This window comes from Tiliqua scincoides, chromosome 5, assembly GCF_035046505.1.
Source record: "Tiliqua scincoides isolate rTilSci1 chromosome 5, rTilSci1.hap2, whole genome shotgun sequence".
NCBI lineage: Eukaryota > Metazoa > Chordata > Lepidosauria > Squamata > Scincidae > Tiliqua > Tiliqua scincoides.
This window is the reverse complement of record NC_089825.1, coordinates 60922857-60942978: the sequence shown is the minus strand read 5'-3', so window position 1 is coordinate 60942978 and position 20122 is coordinate 60922857. Positions and strand designations below refer to the sequence as shown.

Here is a 20122-nt window from a genome sequence, read left to right as displayed (position 1 = left end):
CGATCGACTGGTAGATCATGAGCCAAAATGAGTCGATCGCGGAGCCCTTAGTCTAGTCTAGACTCTAGTAGTCTATAGAGTCTATAGACTACTAGAGTCTAGACTAGACTAAGGGCTCTGCGATCGACTCATTTTGCCTAGTGAGGATGCTGCCTTGCCTGCGGGTGTCCACTCCACGCACGCAATGTTTCCGACACAGGGCAAGCCTTGTCCCTGGCTGCCTGCCCAGCTCAGTGCCTGCCCGCCCGCCTCTTGCCCACTAACTTTATTTATAGCGCGCTTGCAGCGCTGCACTTCAAAGGCACAGGCAGGCGCTCATCACTGGCTGAGCGGGGAGAAGCCCCTCCCCTCCCGAGAAAGAGGGCTGCCTCTCAGATCAGCTCTCCAGGCTGGTCTCTCCCCTTCTCTGCCTGCTGCCCTTTCAGCAAGCAGCAGGGCGAACAGACTGCTGCCTTTCTCTCCTCTGGGGGGGGGGAGCCAGTGCTGCTTTCTCCAAAGCCCAAGGCTTGTACATCAAAGTTGTGCAGAGGCTCTGATCCAGACAGCCACTTGCTGGAGGGGCTTTGGATTGCTGTGTGACTTCTGGAAAAGGTGGCTTGCAAACCTAACAAGGTTGTTGTTTTTTTTACATTTAAAAAATATTTCAATTGGCAGCCTAATCCTAAGCATGCCTACTCAGAAGTAAGTCCCATTAGAGTCAATGGGACTTACTCCCAGGAAAATGTGGATAGGATTGGGCCCCCAGTTTCCTCCTCATACATGCCTGCTCACATACAGAACTAAAGAGTAATGTTCTTTTCCCCACCCCTTAACAAATATTTTCCCTGGAGATCCAAAAGCAAAGCCCCCATTCTTTCAATTTGCTCACTTGTTTTCCTACAGGATTGGGGGGGGGGGGGGAGAGAGAAACTAGGATAATTCTGTTATGGCAAATGCTATTATTGTAAAAAAAACTCTGGTAGATCTCCGGGCCTTGCTGGGTTTCAAAGTAGCTCTCTAGCCAAAAAAGTGTGAGCACCCCTGGCTTAGGCAGTTCAAATACAGCTGATTCTATAAGCTTACTCAGCTAATGCTTCCATTTTTATTTGAAATATCTAAGGATAAAGATTGGTATCCATGGATTATTTTTGTAACTGTGAGTGGATTTTTTGTATACAGTAAAAGAAAAAAATGAACTACATCAAAATCTGGAATGAAAGATCAACATGATAGATATTTCCATTAGTATATAACAGCTGTTAAAAATACAAATAAGAACTATCTAGGTCAAGATGAAGAAAGTTTATACACATAGATACCGTTATACATACAGGTCAGGAAGGAAGGAAGGAGTCAGGTCTGAGAGACATCAGTTTAAGTTATTGAATAGTGTAGGTTGTGTTGAATTGTAAATAACAGCTATACATTTGAACTCCACATGAAAAAAACCTTCAGACAGGAATCGTGAAGGTTTCTTGCAAAGAACTAAATAACTCTTTGGCTACAATACAGCTTTCCGACTGACTACTACACATCACAAGATTAGCCTGAGACTACTTTCAAAGCAGGTAAAAGGGTTTTCCAGCAGCACAATTTATTGCTAAAAAATAACTATGTTTCAGCTTTCCCTCAACTAATATGAGTGGTGAAAGGACAGAAATTAAAGGAACATTGGAGTTCTGATTTACCAATATTGAGTTGGCATCCTTCAGTCTCGGAAGACTATGGTGTCACACTCTGAATGGTGGTTCTGGAACAGAGTGTCCTCTCCAGTGCGCGAAGCCTGGGTAAAGTAGGTATGGAGGATAGGCTGTTACCCATGCAGCAAATCCCCCCTCTCCACGTCGCTGAAATGGTCCAATGGAAAGGCAGAGGCCAATACGGTTGGTTCCAGCGGCGTCGCAGGAGTTGCCAGAACGTGACTGTGTTCAGCCATGAACTGCCTCAGGGACTCCGGCTCCGGATTTTGCCTCGAGGTTGACTCCTGAAGCCTTTTCCATAACTGGATATAGTCACAAGGCAGTGGAGGTTTGGGATCAGAGTTTTCCTTCTCTCAGATGAGCTGCCTTCCCAGGCTGACGAGCCCCATCTACCCGGTGGCTGTTTAGTCGCCTCTTACGACAAGTACAGCCAAACTGAGGGCCTATTCTTATCCCCAGCCCCCAGGGGAACTGTTACAGCAACTGTTACCCTGCACATGCCTGATCTTGTCTGATCTCGGAAGCTAAGCAGGGTCAGGCCTGGTTAGTACTTGGATGGGAGACCGCCTGGGAATACCAGGTGCTGTAGGCTTATACCATAGTCTTTACCAATATAGACTTCTGGCAAACAGACGCGATTCAAAACTGCTGTGAAATTGCTGACCACCTGAATTTCTGGCATAAAAATAAAAGCTAGATCCTCAGACTAAGGTGACCCAATCTCAGATGAGACAGTGCTTTTGTCTTCTGAACAGCTCTGCAACAGTAAATGTTCAGTTATATAGTTTTCTTCATATTGCTACACTGTAATAGAAGAATCTCCACCAGTAGTACACCTTCATTTCTTAGAGTTTTTATTAAACAAAAGATCTAAGAGGAATAAAGTCATTCCAACTGTGATTGTAACATTTGGGCATGATCCCCATAATATTAGAAAACATCTCTATGCTTTTTGTTTCCCACTGAAACATTTTATTTTGTTAAGCATTATTTTATCATTTATTAATTAAATGAATAAACCACTTTTTTTATAATGTTCCAAGTGTGAACGGGTTGTATTCCCGAGTTTATCTCCCGGGGCAGGAGTGGATCCAAGGGGGGCCCAAACTGTCTGCCAGCAGGGAAGTGTGCCCGCCAGGCTGAGGAGTAAAATCAGGCACCAGGGGAATGCCCACTGGACAGGGTGCTGGCAAGAATGGGAACCCAGGTCTACACAGCTGGTAGATCTGGGCTCCAAAACCAGGTGGGAGCTCAGGTCTACCAGCTGGGTAGACCTGGACTACTGCCTGGACTTGGAGTCCAAATCTACCGACTTGGTAGACCTGGACTCCTATTCCAGCCAATGGTTCAAAGTCCAAGCGGGAGCCCAGGTCTACCCGCCCAGCAAACCTTGGCTGTGGAAGCTATAAGTTAAATCGGGAGGCCAGGTCTACCCACCTGATTGACTTGGGCTCTAGGGTTGGTGCTTATCATGCCCCCCCCCAAAACAGAAACACTGGATCAGTCCCTGTTCCATCAGCTCCCTCTTCATTTCTTCATGAAGAAAGGTCCAAGAAAGCAAGCAAGCAGGAGATGAAACAAAAAAGGAGCTAGGTGGGCATGGGGCTCAGGTTGTTGTCAGCTTTTGCTGGAAGCAGAGAGGTTCTGCTTCCAGGATCTTCCCCAACACCAATATAGAAGAAGGAGCACTGAAGGGGAATAAAGGATGCTGGTTGGTGCATGATGTTGAGAGGGAGTGGCTGGCAGAGGGGTTCTGGTGTTCACGCTCACATGCCAGTGGAAGGATGACTTAATTTGGTGGGAGCACAGTTCAGCACCTCCATACCAGAATCAGTAAAATGTGAAGCTACCTGGACACCTGATCATCTTGTACCACTTCTGTTAGTTCCTATATGTTAGTGCAAGTAGGAGGTACATGTAATCAAGCACTCGGGAACTAGAAGGTGGACAATGGAGCTAGGAGAAGGGTTGGTATGAGTGGGTGGACATAAGCAGAAATAATGACAAAACACAAACACAGTAACTTACTCCCATCTTCTTTCCTATTTAAAGTGTCCAGGAGTGGCAAAAGGCTGGAAAATATAATATTTTTAGTTCTACAAACTGAAGTGAATTTTTTTAACACCCCCTCAAAAAAAAAGTTCTTTCTGAAATCCCTTTTAAAACAACATAGGTGCAACAGTTCACTTTTGAATCCTCATCCTACTTTATGAAATAGAGTAATGGATCTCAAACTGATCTTTTAGCTGTGACTACAGATATCACACCACAGACCATGCATGGGAAGTGCAGGTGTGGCTGCGGCACAGTATAGTATTATGCTGGAATTCCATGGGAGCATAGAAAAAATCTCAGGATGTGAGATTGGGTGCGTAATTCAGCTTCCAAAGAATTAAAGTATTTTTACTTTAGCTTTTAAGCAAAGCAAGTTTCTAGTGCTTATGGCTGCAAAGAGAAACTACACTGCACAGAAAATGCCTGCTGAAACCAAAGGCGTGACTGAATAAGATTTCAACTGCTCAGGCTTTCAGAACCACACCTCGTAACCAGCCAAACAAACAAAACAGAAAAAGTTACAGAATAGTCTATGTAAAATAGCAAATCTCAATTTTCATAGAACTCAGCTTTTCTTGTCACACAATCTGTCATGCCTGGGTGCAGATTTCACTAGCAGTATTACTGTTTTAGCACAGAGTATCTGTCACCTGTCTGCTCCTTTGCAATATCCCTTAGCAGTCAATGGAGCAAGTCAGTGCCTCACTGAATGCATTAAAAGCTCTTTTTGAGAAGCCACATAGTACCTTTCTGCCTTTTTAAAACTGACAAAATATTAGCCATCATAGAAGCATCACTATACACACACAAGGAACAAGAGCAAGAAAAACCAATGAGACACTGGCGGCAATTAGAAGCAGAGCAATAAATTACTGAAAGTCTTGATGAGTGATCTCCCTTCATTGTTCTTCTAGAGACTTTGCTGTCTCACAACACATGGAAACACTGAATCACAGCTTTCGTTCCAACAGATCTATTGACAACTTTTCGGTCTATAACATTCAACCCACATGCAACTTCAACACAGAAAAAAGTAGCAATCACACACACACACACACACACACACACACACACACACACACACACACAAAATAAGAAGAGACAATGCTTAGAATAATTTGTTCTTCCAAGCAAAAATTGGGCTCCAGAGCTGCATTAGCTTTCTTATGAATTTATAAAGCTGACATATACCAAGTCAGTTAATCTCTCCATCTAACCCAGGTCAGTCTACTATGTATTTTTAAGGTTAAAAAGCAGATATTCTCAGCAAGAAAACAGAGTGGAGGTACAGAGTTAAATATCCTCTACTTCTGTACTGCACTCCCAGTCAAATCAGTCCAGTGCAGCTCCTACTCATGAGTAAAAGAGGCTTTACCTAAACAAAGATGCACTTCGCAATATGTGTACTTTGGCCCAAACTGAAAGAAACTCTCCGGGTTTTTCAGTAGAGTTCTTCCCTGCCCTGCCCAGGATTTTATTAGTAGAAAGTACTGGACTGGAACCTTTTAAAAGTAAAAGCAATGCATGTGCTCTACCACTAACAACAGGCTCTCTCTAAGGGTCCTTTGCTCTTCTGAGAAGAGCACTATATCTGCCATTACATTTTTTCAAACTCGTATCTGAATTCAGCCAAGTGCCGTCCATGTTGCATGCATCAATGACCTCAAGGCACAACTATCAGGAGAAATGGGCAGAGCTACAGTCAAAACAACATTTTTCAAGGATCAACTATACATATGCACATGTGTGCAAACACTAGTGATAGAACAGAAATACAAATATGCCAGTATGGGACAGGAGACAGATAGATCGCTGGCCATGTTCTGGAAGAGGGTAGACCTGGGTTCAAATGCTTCCTCAGTCATAAAGCTCCTGGGTTGCCTTGAGCAAGTCACTGTCTTTCAGTCTCACCTACCTAGCAGGGTTGAGGAGAGAATAAAATGGGTAAGCTTCTTGTAGCACCCCTCCTCTTTCATCTTCCCTTTCTCACTCAGCCTGCTCCAAATTCATGTAATTTTGGCAACCATTCTCCAACTCTCATCTTCACGCCTTCTGCCATATGGCTCTGTGTGCTTAGTACAGCCTCACCCCCTCTCTCTTTCAAGCCACCCCCTCTCAATCTTCCTTCAAAAGCCATTTCTTTCCCTTTCCTGGACTCTCTTTAATGCACTGTCAGTTAACATTTCCCTATCCCCATCATTGTGAATGTACACAGTAAGCCCTGATAGCTGTATGGCCAAATTAGTTTTGTGTTCCATGAAGTACCTAGTATATAGTCAACGTTAAATAAATATTAAATAAATATTCCATTGTTACAGCTCTGCATGTATGCAACAATTCCATAGGGCTACAGGACAAGCACAGAATGTGGTACTAGACAAATAATCACGAGCATCTCAGCTTTTTTTCCTCTTCCAAAAAGCACATTTCTAACCTTTATGGCTGAAAAGATATTATTGAAAATATATGTTAAGAACCTGTCAAAATCTTGGAAGTTTGCAGGGGAGGCAGAATAAAACATTCAGAGGTTGATGGCAGAGATTCAGTGTCCTGCATAGTTCTTTATTAAATGATGCAGAATGTGAAATCACAATGTATGCAACATTTTAAAAATGCAAATATACTCAATTTGAATAATTTATATAGGTTGCAGAATTCAGTTTTTCTTGACAGAGAATTTGGATTTCAATGACACAGAATCATAATTTTTTTTAAACACACTGTACATAAAGCACTGGTCACAGACAAGAGATTAAACTGGAGATTTCAAATGATGTACTTTCAGCGCCAGCTATCCTATCGCTCAGATTCCATCCATATCTACCTCTCAACAAGCTTTAGCCAAGGAATAATGGAAACAAAGAAGCCCACCATGATTAAGCACCCTCTGAGCTATTGAAATATGCTTTACATGTGGGGCAAGGCATTATGACTAGCTATGGCTTGTTAGCAAAGCAGCTTCCTGCAATGTATAGAATCATTGCTTCTAAAGAGGCATCTGAAGACCAACGTGATCTTTTAAAAGGGAATTACATTTGGGAAATAAGTTCTTTAATTAATCTTTTCCCATCAGCTCAAACAATACACATGGCTGAAACCTACTTTCCTCTACCTTGGCTTACCCATTGTTTGACAGTGTAGTGTAAAGTTGTAATCTCTTGGTTGTGAAAGTCTTATGTTGCCATGGAAACGAATATGGGTTGCCATGGAAATTACTATGTCCAATTCAGAATTACATCTTCACAACAGGATCAAGTCAGCAAGTTAACAGCTTCTTGTTGAAATACAAATCTTCATAGAGATTTATTGACAAATCCTATGGGGCTTTTCATATATGACCTACATTGGGTGCATGGGAGAAAAAAATGCACTACCATGTGTGAAGATCATGTATGAGTTTATTTTGACATAGTTAATATATTAGGAATTTTCTGCCAATTGCTCCTTTGTGTATTGTTTGTGAAGCTAATATAATGTACATATGTTACAGTCTCCCAGTTTAGGCAAAATGTCATATGCGAATAGGTTCTAAGGACCAAAATACACATGATGATGGCAGCCCTGTCTCTTCAAATACACTTCTGTTCCAATAACAACTAACATGGAGAGAGAGGTGCATTTTAAAGCACAAAAAGGAGCACATAGGTAGGGAATGCTGAGAAAGTGGCAGGAAGGAGTGGAGTTTAACAGCCCAATCCTACCTAAATTCCCCTAACAGATGCAGCTGGGCCGACAGAGGACATGCTGCATCTTGTAGCAGAGGCAGTCCCAAAGGTCTCCAACATGTAAGGGAACATTTGTTCCCTTGCCCAGGAGTTAACCTGCTGGGTCCATTCAGACCTGCCCTAGCAAGTCCAAATAAATCCAGGGAGGCAATCCCCGTCTAGGAAGGGGAATAGGATATCCGTGGCACTGCTCCTGCCAAAACTGCCCCTTCCCAGCTTCAATCTGCCCCACTCTCACCTAATTCTCCCTGCTCTGTTCTGACCACCCTGCCTCTCTCCTCCCCCCTGCACTGACTTACTGGCATTGGGGGTCATTGACATGCCAACTGCATGCTGTTGGTATGCAGCTGTAGTTGCTCGCAGTGGCAGCCCAGCTGCGCTGAATGGCATATCACCATTTGCAACAGCTGTCAAGGACCTTGCACTGCCAGAATGCTAGTTCTGGTAGCGCAAGTCCCCCATATGACTGGGCCACAAGTCTCCTCGACTTTTGTTCTAAATCTTTTTTGTGCTAAATTGCCCCTCTCAAACTGTTCTAAATGTGATTCAGGCAGATCCATATTTAAAGACACAAACTACAAAGGCCAAACTACAAGTGAAAGTGACTTAAGAGTCAGGAAGTTCAAATACAGAAACTTTCATTGAATGGGTATTTTAGCTCTCACTCCACACGTAGCTCTTAAATTCCAGTTTTGCTATAACAAGATAAATCCAATGTATTTCAGAATCCACTTTGGGGGCTATGAAATTACATTTAAATAGCATGTGATGTCGATAAAAATTAGATAATTTTTTAAAAATATGTAACTGTTTTCTGTGGCACCTTCTTTACTTTGGAAGACCACTATCTTATGCACTAAATACAGTGTTCCACAATCTGAGCGTGTGACAAAGGGCACACCATCCACGGTACAAACAGTTCTACATGTCTTAATTCAAATGAGTCTATAACAATGGTTCCCAAAATGGTGGGACACAACCCACCAAGGGAACAGGAAAAGGGCTATTACCCTTTAAGGAGAAATGGCCCAGAAATCAGCACCAACATGATCGATGCTACTGCTGGGGAAGGAAGGTTTTTCAGACTTACCTGGGGGTTGTTAATGCTCTCTGGAGAGTCTGGGGAGCCTGCGACCCCCTCTGCAGCCCTCCTGGCAGCTTCAGACTCCTGTAAAAAAGAAAAAACCACTTCCAGTTTCACAACAAAAACAGGAAGGATTTTTTTTTTTTTAAACAGGAGTTTGAAGTTGCCAGGAGGCTGCAGAGGGGGTCGCAGCTTCCCCAGACCTTCTGGAGAGCCTTGGCAACTCCCAGGTAAGTTTAAATAACCTTCCTTCCCCAGAATCATCCTGATGGTGCTACTGTCCCCTCTCCCACAAATATTTACAGAGTTCCCAAAATCCAAAAAGGACTTTGGAAACCACTGGCCTATAAACAACGAAAGCTCAGGATTTTCCAACACATGGTTGAAAAAGAATGTGGGGCTGGGGGAGGCACTAACTGCTCAGGGCCAGTTACCTCAGACTGGAGATGAAGTGATATGAGGTACAGAGAAACTGGGAAAAAGGAGAAAGGGATGGAGCAGGAAGGTTCACAGGAGGGAGGCAAGGTGGTGAGAAGAGGAAAAGAGAACTGGACACATGAAGGTGCAACAGTACATGAGGTGTGCAGTCATACTCATTGAGATTTCTCAGCTGAGGTAGGGCATGGAAAATTTTCCATAAAGCCTGAGAAATGCTAATCTCAAATGTAGTAATGTACACAATTACTCAGTCTGACAAAACGTTCAGTTATACCCAATACCAATTTACTTTCACAGCTACCTGGAACTTATGAAGTTGCCCTTATATTGAGTCAGAGCATTAGTCTATCTGCCTCAGGATTGTTTACACTGACTGGAAGCATCAAGGTTTCAGACAGGGATCTTTCCCAGCATGAAAATACCAAGAACTGAACTTGGGATGATTCTGTACACAAACCGTGCGCTCTACTGCTGAGCTATGGTTCCATTTCCTCCAAGGTGGACCACCGTTTCCATTTTTCAGATGATTCACCAAGCCCACAAGACAAGAATTATCCCAAGAGTTCTCCCTGAGTATAGGGTTTTGAAACCAGGTCCAAGTACAACACCATTACCCACTGGCTTCCTTACGAAAGATATAACAGATTAAATATTTAAACTTACAACACTTCAAGTAGTAAGAGACACAATGATGGATCACTTTGAGGAGCATAGCACTTGCTTTTTCTAAAGAAAAACCTGATTCTGTCATTTACACAAAATGGCGCATTTCAGTAAGCTAGGATGAGAAAAGGGAGAACGACAAGCCTACAGTGCTTTCCAGAGCCATGTGATATCTGTGCAGCCAATAAAAGACAAGTGAAAACAGAAAACACTGTTGTAATAGCAACAACAAGAACAACAAATTCATAGATACACAATCCAGAAACAAAAATGCACACTTAGTGAAGGTAACCTGAATTCTAAGAGGGTAAGTAGATTCAGAATTTTCTTTTTAACAGTGATTGCTGATGATGTAACATCACGCATGTATCTGGTAGCACAGTGTAGTACTCACTGTATGTCAGCATATCCAACACCAACTATGGCGCCTTGGAACACACTTAGAAATTCACAGGGCTGGGGCTCCAACTCACATCACACAGCATCAGGTACATATCCCTCCCTCCACCTTGCGCAAAACACAACATGGGCAATTCACATAGAGGTACACAGAAAGGCTCAATTTTCACAATAAATCACTTTTCAAAAAGTGGGGAAAGATCATATGTATTGGGCCATCATGTACACAGGTCTTTCTATGGTACATCTCTGTCACACATTCCATCAGGCAAGGAGGGGAGCATGGTGAATTCTCCCTCTAGTCCATTGCACATATGGGAGTCATCAGCCCAATAATGGTCTGAATGGATGAGGCCTTATTGTCCATATGACTCACTTAAGACATACACAAGTCATAAAATGTGCCACAGTTAAAACTGGATTTTCAACATTTGGAACATTTCAACATATGGAACTGTTCAACATTTAAGTATTACCACTTTAATCATCCAAATCTTGGGAATGCAAAATTCCTACTCATCCAAAATTTGATGGCTTTTGTAGTTTAGCCTTGAAGGGTATCCATTCTCTTTACCTCAACAGTTTAGAAATCTTCTGCATCATCTAAATAATTTCACCTGAAATGCCAATCCTTCTCTCCTCCTTGTCTACTTTTAAAAAAAAAAAAAAAAAGCCCAGACATCACTGGAATATTTCTAAATTTTGAGTTGACTTCCTGGCAGTCCACAAAGGGTCATTTTTAATTCAATTTCATCCCCTTAATTAACTCTTCCCAGAGGCAACATCACTGGGGATTATTTCCATTTGAATATTTCATTTAATATTTCACAGCAAGCAGGCCAGGCAGAGAGCACGTCTGTACTTCCTTCCTTTTAGAATATTCCTCCTGCCCCCTAAATGATTAAGTTTCAAAGAACAGTGCTTTTGAAAAGACAATGACAGCGAATTCATTACTAAACTACCCCCTACACAATATTCCACACACAATCCTCAAACCATCATCATTTAGGGCCTGTCATGAACAAGTGACCCTCTCCTGAGAAAACTCTTTCACACACATACCTCTCCGCACACATTGGGGCTGATCCAGAAAGCAGATCTAGGAAGCAGAATGACTCCATTCTGACTAGAGCTGTACGTTACGTATCACACATAGCATTCCTCTTCATAAGTAAATTAGAGCCTCATAGAGTTCCATAACTGTCTGATATCTCTAGACAACAGCTGCGACCGAAACCTAGTTACACCTAGTCCACCTGACTTGGAATCAGGAAATTTGAATATCAATTAACTTAAAACTGGCCTATTGGATCGTGAGGGGATAGGCTCCCTAAAATGAGGATAAAAGAGAACTGCCAGGAAAGGTAGACAGATCCAGATCTAGACTACACCCAGATCCAGATCCAGAGTCCAAGCAGATGGAAGCCACAGTCAGAAATAGCAAGACATGAGTTGGGCTTTACAAGATGCCAGCTCAGCCAAGACACAAGCAAGTCATGATGCTGATAGCTAGGAAGGAGTTCTCCTATGGAGATATTTCCATCTGGTGCCAGGATGGTGATTCTATTGTAAATGGAAGCTTAAAGTCAGGGAAGTCTTAGTCTTAGGTTCTGTTTTTACTTTATTTTGAAACTTTGCCTGCTTGCGTATTTGAGAAGAAAAAAAAGAGTGCAACCAAAAGCCCAATCCTATGCATGCCTGCTCAGAAGTAAGCCCCATTATAGTCAACGGGACTTACTCCCAGTGAAGTGTGGATGGGATAGCACCCCCAGAGCCCAATCCTATGCATGCCTGCTCAGAAGTAAGCCCCATTATAGTCAATGGGGCTTACTCCTAGGTAAGTGTGGATAGGCTTGTGGCCCAGCGCCCTTCCTCTAAATGCCCCAAAGTGCAGGGAGGGTCGCTTTGGGGAATTGCAGGCAAACTGGCAAGGAAAAGGGACTTTCAGGAACCCTTTTCAGCCAGCCAGTCTTTAGGTCAGGGGCCTCAAAAGTCTTGCTCTCTGTGTACCTGCTTGCAGCTTCTGGCTCCCTCTTCTCACTCACTCCGCAGCTCCCACCTCCTGGCTCCTCCGGGCTTCTCTGGTTGGGCAATCAGCACACAGGCAGGCAACAACCGCCTTTGTGCCCAACCCTATGCATGTCTACTCAGAAGTAAGCCCCATAGTAGCCAATGGGGCTTATTCCCAGGAAAGTGACGATCAGGTTGCAGCCTGAGTTGTGCTCAGTAACAGCAGCAAGCTCCAAGCGGACTCTTCAGCTGCTGCGTGGGATGCAAACCAGCCCTTTCCCTGGCTGCTCCCTTGCTTGTTTTCCCTGCCGCAGGAGGCTCAAAGCGGCCGCCACTCCCACACGCGGGCACACAGCTGCTGCCTGCCTCCTCTGATCCCGTGGCACACCTGAGGCAGCCTTGCGGCACGCCAGTGCACCACGTTACAGTGGTTGAAAAGCGCTGTGTTAGAGGATTATGTGTTGTTGAGATCAGTAATGAGCAATACTGACTAGTACATTTGTCAGCAGGGGTGAAAAGAAAGAAGTAAAAAAGCCAGGTACACTGTGCATCACTTGTATCATGTTTAACCTACCATGATTTCTATGCACCAAGGCACAACTGAAGATGCCAGTTTGATTAAGCTGATGAAAGAGAATCAGTACAGTCACTGAAATAAGTATGGACTGACTGCCCAAGGAAAGAGTTAGAGAGTGGACAAGGAATTAAACAAAAAATCTGAATGAAGTTTTTTAAAATGGTTAAAAAGATTTTATACATATTTTGCAAGGATAAAAAAAATAACATACTGAAAGTACATAGCAAGCTATGAAGGTAGGTGGTGGGGAACTTTCTTGATGTCTGTTAGCAGATGGGTGAAAGGAACATGTTCTTAAGAGCCATTCTCTCATCCTATGCAGTACTGTGAAAACAAAGAAGACAAAACCTGGAAGAATTAACATATTTCTGAAAAAAATGCAGATACGCCTATTTTCTGCTTCTGAAACACTGTTGTGTACTAACTACATAAAGTCAGTCAATTTTGCCTTCTTGAAACATTTTCATATAAAAGCCTTTAACTGCAACCTTGTCACCTATTACAGAAAATATTTCCATAACAATCCCCTAACTACATGAATGAATGACTCAACAAACAAACCTCCTATGAAAAATATGCATCACTCTGCCTCAAAGTTTCAACAGATTCAGCCATGTCAATGGTTGCTCACAATAATGTAAAAAGAATATCAGCCCACTGATACTTGCATATTATACATATAGAATATTTGCATGTTTTTATATACACACACACACAATATGCAAATTTTTTCATATATAGATAGGTCTGAAAATTCAGACCTTACACGACCCAAGGCTCTTGCACCTGTCCCATCCCAAAGACATGCATTTTTCAGAGCTTTGGACATACCAAATATTTCAGCACCATGAGAATTAACATCAAGGCTCCCTGCTGATGTCTGCATTCTTGGAAGAACAGTTAAATAACTCCTCAGCTTGGAATGTTATTTATATATTTATTTATATACAAGTTCAGAAATAAAAGGGAAAAGGCGGTTCTATAAATGGATGTTCTAGCAAAGAACTGCCATCATTCTCCTTTTCACTGTAATGAATTCTGGCTTGTACTTTCCAGGGAAATGAGAAGTCCAAATAATACATTTCTTTCTTGATCAACTTGATTTCGAACACTCCCTTGTAGACAGCTTACCTTTTCCACAACACATCGGTACAATGGGACTTTCAAAATGCAGCAATAAAAATCTCATATAAAAATCAATTTAAAGCAAAAGAACAAAAGCACAAAGAGACATGTACTAGAGTGGCTGAATGTTAAAACAACGTGAAGATGGCAGCATATTAACGTATCTCTACCAAAAGAGACTCTGGCTGTACAGTATATGCTTGCAAGTAGACTTGGGTGAGAATTTTCTTTGAGGAACTTGAATTTTATAGTGTCAGAAGTAGTTCTGACAGTCATGAAACGTGTGGGGGGGGGGGAAGAAGAAATGCTGACATTTCACAACTATTATTCCTGTCCTAGCCATGAAAGTCTCACTATGATGTTTCTTGTCCTATACCCACAGTATCACAACCACTCTTGAAAGGCCACTATAATGCTGCCCAGGTAATGGTGAAGAGCTTTGGTTTTGGTATTTCCCTTATGAGACATGTTGAAGACTAGAGAACAACGCCTATAAAAATATCAACATCAACGAAACAAATAAAACCAGAGCTGGTGCCTACAAGAAAGCTTATATATATAAAAAAAGCAAAGAGTCTGGGCATAGCTTTCGCAAGGCTGCATTAAGTGAAAATTAAGATCAATTAAGTTATTCTTAAGTCAGAGGCAACAAGCACTTGAATCTGATTAATGAACTGAAAAGACATTCATTAACACAAATCAGTTCACCAATTCTTTTAAACATCCTATGCTAAATATACGTCAAGATTTCAAAGAATTTCCAGTGGTTCTAGCAGAATTATACACATTCATGTGATTAAATACAGTGATTAAATACAGTTCCCCTGCATACAGTTTGCATGTACATAAAGCACTTTGAGTATTTTAAAAAATGCTTCATGGGTTCATTGAACTATGCTATACATCCTCTTAAGATCTCAATAATCGTAACCCCCAAAGCTGAGCAGCTGATAAATACCCACCAGATGGTTATATAACTTTGCAATTTCCAAACTGGGTTCTTAGCATGGAACATTTAATGAGACTTGAGGTGGTCTGTAACAAAACATTCCAGTGCCCCTCCAACACTTGATACTGAGGTGCTTCAGTCCTATTTGATGGAACTCTTTTTCTGCTATAATTCTGGACACCAAGATGTATTAATAAGGCATGCTGCTACTTAACTGTGTTTCTGTGAATTGTTCTCAATAAGTAGCAATTGTGTATATGTATACTTGCCTCTGCTAAGTGCTACCCTATGAGCCAGGACCTTGAGGCTGCAATCCTATACACACTTATCTGGGAACAAGCCCACTTTAACTCAATTGGACTTACTTTTGAGTAGACACAGACCTTTGTCCCAGTGCACCTCGAGACGAGGTCCACCACTAGGGTGTGTGTGTACGTTGTTTTTTGATTGTGAGCTCTTTTGCAATAGGGAATCACTTTGCTATGTAAACCATGTTAATTTTTTGTTGTTGAAAAGTGATACACATTATTTACAATAATCGGTAAGGGCAGATAAGCTTTCTAAAATGTTTGCTCATCATTACCAACCTTCTCCTGAAATATATGGCTCAGGGAAGTGCTAAATACAGTTCTGTAGGCTGCACTCTTAGAGCCCAATCCTGAGATCCATGGCACGGCTCTGTGCCACGGACCTCAGTCGCAAACATGCCGTAAGGCACATCTGTGGGGCTCACAACTGGGCTCCTGCCTAAGCTAGCCCAGCGCTAGCGGGTGTCACCCAGGTTCCACAGCTCTACGGTCTCCTGGACCGCCGGGCTGCAGAACAGGAGGTGAGGGCATGGGGAGGCGTTCCAGGGAGGGGGGAGGCATGGCCAGGGGCATAGGGGAGGTGGGGGAGGGAGAGAGGCAGATCCACGGAGCTGAGCTCCGCAGGATCCAAGGCGCTCGTGCATCAACACAAGGTTGCTAAAGACTCTGGGAAACAACCTTGCAGTGCTTCACACACACACACCCAGCTTACCAGTGGTGAGCAACAAGTGGCAACTGCAAGTGTGGCTCTTCTCACGTTTCACATCAGCAAATCGGGGGAACGGAATATGTGACTGAAGGAATATGTGAATGAAGGATCAGGAGGTGGACCCACAAGTATGAACTCTTAGTTGGAGAACAACCTGATTTACCCACCACTCTCCAGAATTCTCCCCATCATGCAAATGTTCTGTGGTAGGCATATGAAATTCTATGGGAAACAGACCAATGTGTAATGGGTCCCGAAAGAGTTAAGTGATACAAGCCAGGTTCCTCAAAGCCACTCAGGTATATAAGCACTCAATACCATAAGCTGGTACTTCCAACCTTTTCCCTCTAACCGCAACTCTTCATGCTGCATTAGAGGATGCTCCTGACCACTCCTAACTTGCAGGAGAAATTTATTAGGGTATTGAAGGCTTGCAGGGTGCTACAATCAAGTCTTCACATGCATAAGCAGCTGTTCTCTTTGGATCTGGTTACAGAATCTACAACTGAATGTATGAATAATGGCGTATACCAGAATTGGTTAAAAAAAACTGTAGAGAAAGCACCTACTGTGCTATTTCTGGACTGCACACACAACACAAATTGGCAGATTCCAGATTCAACATTCAATCCTGCCTAATCAGAACCCAGGAATCTGGCCCGAATTCCAGCTGGGTCAGAATTCAGCACCAACCCTACTACTACCAAAGCCACTGAAAACAGTGTTTGGAAGTGTAAACAAAATGGTAGGTCAAATGCGAGCATTAGACAGCAGTAGTAAGAAAACTGAGCTTACCAAAATATGAATGAAATCAGCCAACATAGGAAAAAACCCAAAGCAAAATAACTGAAGAAAGTTACCCTTATATGATAAAAGGCATTATCTTTAGAAGATCTGAAACACAAATACTACTTCTTCTCTTGCATGCACTAAAGGAGTCAACTACTAAAAAGGGACTGTTTAAAACAGCTCTTTTTAACTCAGCAAGTCTATTATACTTTTTTCAAGATATATTCAGAATTTATTTGTGGACTTAGGGCCCAAACCTGAGCTCCTTCAGCACTGGCACTGAGCTTTAGAACCAGTGCTGGTAGCCGTAAATGTGCCTTAATGCAAGTTTACAGCACCCGGCAACTAGCGAGAGCTGGCCCTGAACCTGAACCAGTCAAGCACTGGGCCCAGCGCCAGCAGAAGGATGCACTGCCACCAAGGCTGGGCAGTGGTGATCCTGAATTCTGTGTAGGGCTGGAATGCCTGACATGGAGTCACTCAAGTCTGCACTGGCAAAACAGCTGGCACAGACTTGAGAAGCCCCACTGTGGAGCTTGGGGCTTTCCCCAGGGAAGGGGCCAAAAGTCCCCTTCCCTGAGGTGGCCTCCGGCGGCTTCCTGGTGACTAACTGGAAACAGCAGTAGCCGCTTTGAAGCCACTGCTCCAAGGGTAGCCACTTTGGTACTGCTGCTCCAGCGGCCGCCGGCATGCTCAGGAATGGGCTGCCCAGCAACAAAGTATCTTTGCTAGCTGTTATTATTGTTGGCTCCACCACTGGAGAGAGACCGACTCCTATCTATCCAACCCTTTTCAATATTTAAAATCCAAATATCAAAATTATGCCAGCAGTGCTTGAGCCACGCCACTGAAACAGTTTGAAGAAAAACTGTTTCAACTAAAAGGACTTTTAAATACAGAGGCTGAGGTCAAAAAGACATGAATCTTCAGAACTTCCCCATCATTTGGATAAGTGCCTTCATAGTTTGTAGATGTGCCTTCAATACAATATTTGCATACAAATATTTCAGGGTCCCTTGCATGTCTTCCTTCATTTGAAGAGCCCACATTTCCTTAAAGTCCACAATATACATTACTAGCCCACCAGCCCACGCACAGGTATGTCAACATGCTATACAGTTTAATAATCTGCAGCTGCATGTGTGACATCACCAAAAGCCGTCTGAGATACAAGAGTCTTCAAACCCTTCCTGAAAGTGTCCAGGGAAGGGGCTGATCAGAATTCGTTCAAGGGAGAATTCCACATTCAGGGGGCCACTACCAAGAAAAAACTTCCTCTCACTGCTGCCTCCTTGCTTCAACCTAGGGTGGCACACAAGAAGGCCCCCTTTGAGGATCTTAGGGGGATGAACCAGCCTATACAAGAGAAGGCGGGCCTCCTGGTATTCTAGCCCCAAGCCACTAAGATACACATATCCAGATATAGGTGTTTTACCATTCATTCCACTTCGCTGCAATAGTATCTTCTGAGAGAAAAAAATGTTACTGTGTTCATGTAATTGTCCAGCTATCTCCATTATGCTTTTTGCCTGCATCATATTAGGCAGTGTTAAAAGACTATATGTTATTTTAAGAAAATTATTAATTTGTGTTCTCATTGTCTGGAACATAAAGAAAATTCTGTGACCTAGAATTGCCACTTTTATAATGGACTGAGCTGCAGATAACTGTGACACTTTCCAATTACCCACTGATTTTTTTTTTTCCTTTATTGAAGCTATTAACAGAATAGAGAATGATGTGTCAGCTTCAAGGAAAATCTCAGGAGTGGAACCTTAGCAGTACTTTAGAAACAAATCTGGGCAGTGCTGTCTTGGGACAGTGCATCCTTTGTACTACTGCTTTCAAAAAACAAGGGAAAATTGCAGTTTGTGAATAAGGGAAGGTATGAAACATTTTTTTAAGGAACGCTATACTAGGCCTTCAACATGAGACCATCACCTCATCTTGTATAGGCTGGAGCAGAGACCAAAAATATTTTAACAGTTCAAAAGTAACCTTACTAGCTGTAGCTTATAAAACAGCAAGTAATTCATGAGGTTTAGCAACTAAACTGTCACTGGTGCAAAAATGCCTGTAGATACCAACACCCCCAATCTCTATTTAGTATATACACCAACATCAATAAAAGTCTGGCTCACATCAGAGCCATGGGATTAGACTCCTTAAGAATACACCTCCTATCTTGGCTTCAGGGCACCACTGTGACTCAGTATATAAGTGCGTTATTGCTGACTCATGGTGCTGATTCTACACTGTAGGAAGGATATTCAATTTGCCTGATTAAACTTTCTGAAATAACCACACACTGTATGGCATCTGTAGATCCTGAACCCATACAGTACATATCATAAATTGTTATTGGCTCTAATTATTCTTCAGTTGGCGACTATAGAGAACTGGTATTTTTGAGCAGGCACCCAGGCTTTTTCTTACAGGCTTCTGGCAGCAGCCTATGCTCAAACGGACAAGGGCTCCTAACAGTTCACACCATCAATTCATTTACCACGCCCCGATCAACATATCTGCTAACAACTGTCGTCCCTGTATGCTAAACTACTGGGAAGACTGCTAACTAGCCAAAGTTCTAGATGTATGTTTGCTGCTTCTGTACTATGTCAGTGCTTCATCCCTATCTTACTCCATTGTAAGCCTACAAAAAGCATACAAAATGACAAGCCTACAAAAGCGTAATTCTGAGTGTCAAATCTACAAATGTCTATGTTTGTATGAACTGCGTCCCCAGACCCAGAGATTCTGTTGTCTTTGTTTAGACTTCTACACTGAGACATTCTATTTCTCAGGCTTAAGATTCCAAAAATAAAAGCTGCTTTGGGAACATAGGAAGCTCCCAGAAAAAAAACTGTGCAAAAATCCTTTAAGATATAAGAACCCATTTAAGAAACACGTCAGCAGACAAGTTCTAGTCCATGGAGAGCTGCATATCTGCCTAAGGCAGTGGTTCCCAAAATGGTGGGTTGCAACCCACTTAGCTCTTACCCCTTAAGGGGCAGTAAAACAGTAAAAAAAAAAAAACTTGATTGAAAGCCATTTCCTGTTCTCAGTCGAAAACCAGAAGTGGCTTTCAATTGAGCTTTTTAATATTACAGAGGCTCCCTGTACCCCTTCCTGTGGAAGATGGCAGTCACTAAGTTAAGGTGAAAAAGCACCTCCCACCCCGGCAGCAGCATGATCCTGGAGACTGCCATAGCTTCTCCCCCCCCCCCCCCAAAGTTACAGTACTCCCAACTCCTTTGCAGAAGTTTGGGAAGCACTGGCCAATAGAGAAATAGTGAAGCAAACTGGAGAGAAGGATCCTGCTTAAGTAAAAGCATCTGAAGAATTTCAGTGATGAAATTTCAGCGAGCAACATAGTTAAAAAAAAAAAAAAGGAAAACAGCTTGATTATTTCTGAGCCCAATTCCAAACTGAGCTCAGAAGCCTTTGCCCATCACTGTTCATATCTTCTTCGCTTCAAACACTCATTTGTTCCAAGGCCTCTCTTTGACTTTCGGATCCAAGACAAAACATCTTATTTTGTCATCTTTTGTCATAGTACCTCTCTAGCTGGAACATTATTTTTTTTCTGGGATTGGCATCTAACCAGTACGA

General features: G+C 42.6%; 1 pseudogene; it reads left to right on the top strand.

Annotated features, from left to right (window-relative positions):
- The first annotated feature begins 2151 nt into the window (after window positions 1-2151).
- LOC136654751 (5S ribosomal RNA) lies at window positions 2152-2271 on the top strand (annotated as a pseudogene).
- The last annotated feature ends 17851 nt before the right edge of the window (window positions 2272-20122 follow it).